At 34.1% G+C, this 6,126-nt stretch overlaps 1 protein-coding gene across 1 annotated transcript in view; it reads left to right on the top strand.

Moving 5' to 3' along the window:
- Window positions 1–5,611: 5,611 nt before the first annotated feature.
- The window catches only part of LOC126246778 (uncharacterized), a 204,711-nt gene continuing 204,196 nt past the window's right edge, over window positions 5,612–6,126 (top strand). The window contains exon 1 of the mRNA XM_049948422.1: window positions 5,612–5,663. The gene's annotated coding sequence lies outside the window, so the exon portion shown is untranslated. The remainder of the gene's footprint in view (window positions 5,664–6,126) is intronic.

Below are 6,126 nucleotides of genomic sequence, written 5' to 3'. Positions count from 1 at the left end.
AGACTGCTAAACTTACGTATTTTAGGAGGAAGAAACCCACTTTGGAGAAAGCTGTTATTTGTACTCATCTGCTATTTAGCTGCTCTTTAAGTCTAATATTTCAAACAAATGTTTTAAGTAACTGTACACACTTGTTTATAGAGGCTGTAAACAACAATTGTTTGTAATGTACCACAGTGGTCTAGAGGAAATCTAAATTAACAGCTTTGTATGGGACACATATGGTCCTTCAAGTCAGGAAACTACTACAAAGTTGCCTACAAAAACCACCTAAGCTACAGCACATGCACAGCGTGTGATATTTCAATATTCACGCAGGCTCTGTACACAAACTATTGGTTCCAGTAAAAAATGAATTGGACTCCCTTTGTAGGAAATTTACTGTGTTTTAATTTTGTACTGGGATACATTTTCAGTAGAGGTCACAGTTTTAGAGTTATTCAAGAAAAATAGAAAAATGGCTTCTGGAAGCATCTTCAACCCCACGCTCACCCCTACTGGTCAAGATTATTAGTATGTTGTTCATGGTACCACTTCTTACCAACATACAACAATTTTTGACTACATAAACTTTTTCCCATGTTCCACCATTTTTTATCTTCATTGACTGGGTTATGATTATGGCACCAGCTTAGTAGTACACTTACAAATTAAAAACTTGATGTTTGTATAAGTTTTATGTCACAGTTTTGTGCATCTTAACAGCATAAAATTAACAGTTAAATTGTTTTGTGTATCTGGTCTTCAGACTATGAATTACTGTGCTTGTAGTGGTTAAGATTGAATTGTAAATTGTTATGCATAACTATAACATTTCCTGAAGTATTATTTCCATGTTCTCTGCTTATTATCTGCATCTTTATGCTGTTACATTTTTCACCTCTGATCACTGTGGTCCTTGTTCTATTTCATGAACTGATTGTTTGTTAGACTCTATGCAGCGTCTATGTTATCTTATTTCTATTTATGCATCCATCTCATAAGACATTTCCTCCACCAGTTTTTCTTTAAGTTTTTTACATTTTCAGATAATTTCACTTCTGTATGACTCATGTTGTTGTTATTGTTTACTTGCAAACTCTTTATATTTAATTTATTTATTTGTTAGTGTCAGTGTGTCATCTGTTATACACAGCTGCCTCTTTTTGTTGCATTTTCTGTAACATTAAAAAAAAAAAAAAAAAGAATCCGAAAGTTTTGCACACCAGTTGCTACTTGAGGTGTCATTTCTTTTGTTCTTTCATAGCAATCTGAGTTTTTTAGTTCCTTCAATAAATCTAGGTCCCAACATTTCTGCAACAACCTGAACTTCAGTTGGCATTTCCTTGGGAGGTTATGATCACTATTAGTGCCAACACCTGAGTACATGTGCAGTCCTTAAGTTGATTCCATGATTTCCATACAGTCTTCAGTCTTCTTTACTCTCCTGCCATCTTCCATGTTTACTTCTTTCTCAAACAGTTCTCACAAAGAATATTAGTGAAAACTAAATTGTGCAAATCACAGAATTCTATTAATCATTTTCACTCTTATTCATTTGTCCAGGCTATACCTTGCTGTTATTTTCTGTTGCCAACACTGTGAATGATCTAGCAAAGTTGTTTTGTTCTATATGTGTAGACCAATGTGTTTGTCTCTTCCAGATGCTTAGTCTGAGTTTCAGCTCTGTACAACCTCTACATGATTTTTGAGAGTGCCAGCAGTGAAGCAGAGTTTTTGTTGTGCATTACAAAAATGGAAATGCGGAATTTAGAACAATGTTATGCCATCCAGTTTTGTGTTAAACTTGGGGAATCTGCTTGTGTGGCCTTTCAAAAGTTGAAACAGACCTATGGGGAACATTCCTTATCAAGAACACAAGTTTTTCACAGGTGCAAATCATATTTGGAAGGACAAGAACATGTTGAGGATGAATCTCACTCAGGGAAACCAATGAAAACATGAATGTGTGCAGGCTCTTGTGAGATCAGACTAACATTTATCAATATGGATGATGTGTCACCTGTTAAACGTAAACATTTTTAGCGCTCATCCGTACTGAAAACCTCACTACTAGCCACTTCCAACCCGGAATTTTTTTACCACAAAAGACATTCCTGTTGTTCCACAGCCTCTTGTTCAACTGGTCTGAGTCCTTGTGACTTTTTTCTTTTCTCAAAACTGAGAAATGTCTTAAAAAGACATCATTTTGGAACTCTAGAGAGTATACAAAAGAATATGACTGACATATTAAAGGCCCTTCCAGTTGAAGTCTTTTGGCAGTGCTACAAACACTGGGAACAATGGCTCTGCCAGTGAATAGCTCACAAAGAGAACAACTTTCAAGTTGAAAATAAAATAAAATAAAATAAAACCTTACATAAATAAAAAAATCCGTCTCATTAATTTTCTCACACTCCTATATATTTATTCATTTCATTTATATTTTCATTTTCATCTATGATTGCCATGAATACTTGAGGGCTAGCTCTATATTTATATCAAACAGATCTTCACTTTGTCAGTATACAGGTTATAAATGATATTTGTTGACAATGCACCATAGTGATGTATTGGAAGTCAAGATGAACAATTTCATACAGGAAACTTGTGGTCCATTATAACGGAAACTACTACAAACTGGCCTACCAAACTATCTATGCTATGGTATGTTTGCAGTGCTGATGCTTGTACTGGGATACATTTTCACGAAAAGCCACGGTTTCAAGTTATTCAAGAAAAACACACAAAAATGGTCTCCAAATACATACACATCTACTTGGATCTTCATTGGATGGACTAGTACACACCAGCTTTGTCACAATTTCATTAACATTATTAATTCAAACTTTTCTCTAATGGTACTGAAAGAAAAGAGGCTTTGTAAGGGTTATGCATGAATCTTGTAGTTGCCCAGAAGAAAGTGGGCTAGTAGAAAATGAGTACAAAGTATAGAAACTTAATTGGGAAGACTCATTATTTATATCTGAATTTGAAAAAGCCATACACTTACTCAGAAGGAATCAATTTCCAGGTATTGATGAAATACAATTATTGGGACTCATAAAACATTGGGCAAAGGGTGGATCAAGAACCATACTAGCTCACCAATGGAATTTATGAAACAGGGGAATTTTTTACACTCTCAAAACAAAGAAAAGCAAGAAAAGATAAATGTGAAAATGTGTGCATGATCAGTTTAGTATCATGCGCATCAAAAATATTTACAAGAGCACTTTATGAAATGATGAAAGGGAAAATTGAAAGTACAAATGACTACAAAATTGAAAGTAGATTAGAAATGGACAAGTTTGGTTTTAGCATTAGCCTGGCCATTCAAAAAACAATTTTAGCTCTGTGATTAATAAGTAATAATAGAGCACATTCGTTTTGGAAAAACTAGGTAAGTAACACAGCATTACAAACAATTAATTCTTATCTAAATAATATGAGGTGATTTGTGTCAGTTCAAAACAGGCTTTCTTCCTGAAAGAAAGGATATTGCGGAGACATGGCTTAGCCACAGCCTAGGGGATGTTTCCAGAATTTTTTATTATGTGGACTTTTATTAACTGTGATTGAAATTCTCTGGTTTTCATTCATCTTCATACTTGTGAATACTGGAGGCTATAACATTCTTAGGGGTTAGTTTTACTCATCGTATCTGGCAATCTGTTGCAGCATAAGTCCTGGAGACACTTACTATAAAAAAGAATAACTACAAAGTTATTTTTTAAATAATTAATCCTGTTTTTTTTTTCCATTGAAGATTTATTGTAATCTCAAATTAATTAAAAACATTTTTACAAATCTGAAATAAGTTGTAACATACTTACAATAAATTATCACAATAAACTGTCCAAAATCACACAAAATACTGACTCCCCTATGCCAATATGGCTACCACTATATATATGTTCTTAACAAACCCAAACAATCGTCAGCATTGTTTAAAATGAATATTTGATTAATTAACAATTAAAATTTATACAAAAAACTGAAAATGCATATATAAACACATCTGCTCAATACAGTAAGTACACTATGATATTAGTACATGTCTGTTATTTCTTTCGAGAATAAACTCGCAAATAAGAAATTACAATAATACATTTATATTTTTTATTAATTACTAGAGACTCTCTTCATGGGAATTATCCTCTTCATTTACAGAGCTTCTACACTTTGAACTAAAATAGATTAAACAGTTATTTTTTCAGTTACAAGTTTTTCTAGGCGAGTCACATATTTTGTTTACATGTGCGATCATGAATTAGACTGGGAAATATTCTTTTTAAATGGTCGTAACGGGCTGTTACATTTCAAGGCCCAACTATTATTATGTTGCCCAATGGTATGACAGAGAATTTGCTATTACCTTGTCCATTTATGGATAGAACTATAGAATCTGTCCATTTTATTCTCACTCACCATCAGTGGTAATTATAATGCTTCCTTCCTCTCACAAATGTAAGGGCGGTATTTTAACCACCTCAAGGAAGGATCACTATATTGTGCACAAAGCACATCACAACGCATTTACATCTGCACTTGCCATCCAAAAACAGGTAACTGACTCCCTGCGACAATCTGTGTCATCCTGCGCCATTGGTAGGAGACTAGCAGCAGGGAATTAACATGACATGCATAGGCTGCTGGTAACAGCAGAACACAAGTGGCTATATTTAGAGTGGTGCTATGACTGGGTAGCATGAACTGCTGAAGAATGTTGACACATTGTATTCAGTGATAAATCACAGTTCAGCATTACCCAGAATGACTTATCATTACCAAGTTTGCTGATGATGTGTGAGGGTGGTCCCATTCTTCCAGTGTTTTTTTAGAGCCAAATAGGTGATACTCCTGGCATTATTATGTGGGGGACTTAGGATATGATGTCAGTTCACAAATAGTAGTGATTGTAGGAACTCTGATGGGATAATAGTATGTCATAGCAACATGTATCTTTATGTGTTATGTTTCATTCAACAATACTGTGGTGCCTTGTTACAGCAGGGCACTGCTTCTCCACACATGGCACATCATATCTCAATGACTGTGTGTGTGATGCTGAATTCTTCCATGATAAGCAAGATCCCCAAATCTTTTTCCAATATAACATGTATAGGACTAGTTTGGACGTAAACTTCATCTCATTGCCAGCATCCAGTACAGGCCAAAAGGGGTGCAACATCATGCTGATAAATTTGCTCATACTGCCAAGTTCTTTGTAAATTTGACACAGCTGTGTAATCACTGAAATAACATCATATAGCCTTTCAACCCAAAATGTTTCATTTTTGCTCCATCCCTTCTGGGCACTTTTTTTCTTTTCTTTTTTTTCCAGGCAGTGTAGCTACAACATAGGAACAAGATGAAGGGAAAAAGTTAGCAATTTGATTTATTAATGTAAAAGAAGTGCTCCAAATATTGAAGGAAGGTAGAAAATTACTATGTACATAAAACAGCAGAACATGATATCGTGTTAGTGAATGATAATAAACACTGCAGTGTAGAAATGATCACATATCAGTGTTCTATTACTGTTACAGGTTCTAGTATCTATGCTAGAAGAAATAAATTTCATGAAGATGATGCAGGCAACAGATATCCAGAAATGTTGTACAAACATTCTCCAAATATTTCAAAAATTAATTAATGTCTCAAGGAAACTGAGAGAACAGGTAATGCAACCTCATACAACTGCAATTTGTATTACAATCTAGAGCATATTTCACAGTTGCTGTCCAAAAGATTTATTCTCATTGACATTAAGCAATCTGTTGTGATTTGGATTATATGTGTCTTTTATTGTCCTTAGCAAAGTTAAACATTTTTTACTTTTAACACTGTTGTTGCCAGCATGCTAGAATGAAAGTTGTTTTGTAGGATTGACTTATCCTAGGCAACGAAAATGCATGATTTGTACAGTGCCAGTATTAGTATTCTTAAATACCTCTCAGTAAAATTTTTCTGATTCAGTATGTAATTGTCCTGCACAGTTTTTCTTAGCCGCTGTGAATATGAAATATTTTTGACAAATCTGATAATTTTATTTGTATCATGTTATTTTTTTAAAAAAAGCTAAACAATATGTTTCAACTTTTAACATTTTTTCGTTGCTTCCTACAAAGCTATTCATGAATG

The sequence above is a fragment of the Schistocerca nitens genome, chromosome 1, assembly GCF_023898315.1.
Source record: "Schistocerca nitens isolate TAMUIC-IGC-003100 chromosome 1, iqSchNite1.1, whole genome shotgun sequence".
In the NCBI taxonomy this organism is placed as follows: Eukaryota; Metazoa; Arthropoda; class Insecta; order Orthoptera; family Acrididae; genus Schistocerca; species Schistocerca nitens.
Note: the sequence above shows the minus strand (reverse complement) of the source record. Positions and strands in the feature narration are given on the sequence as shown.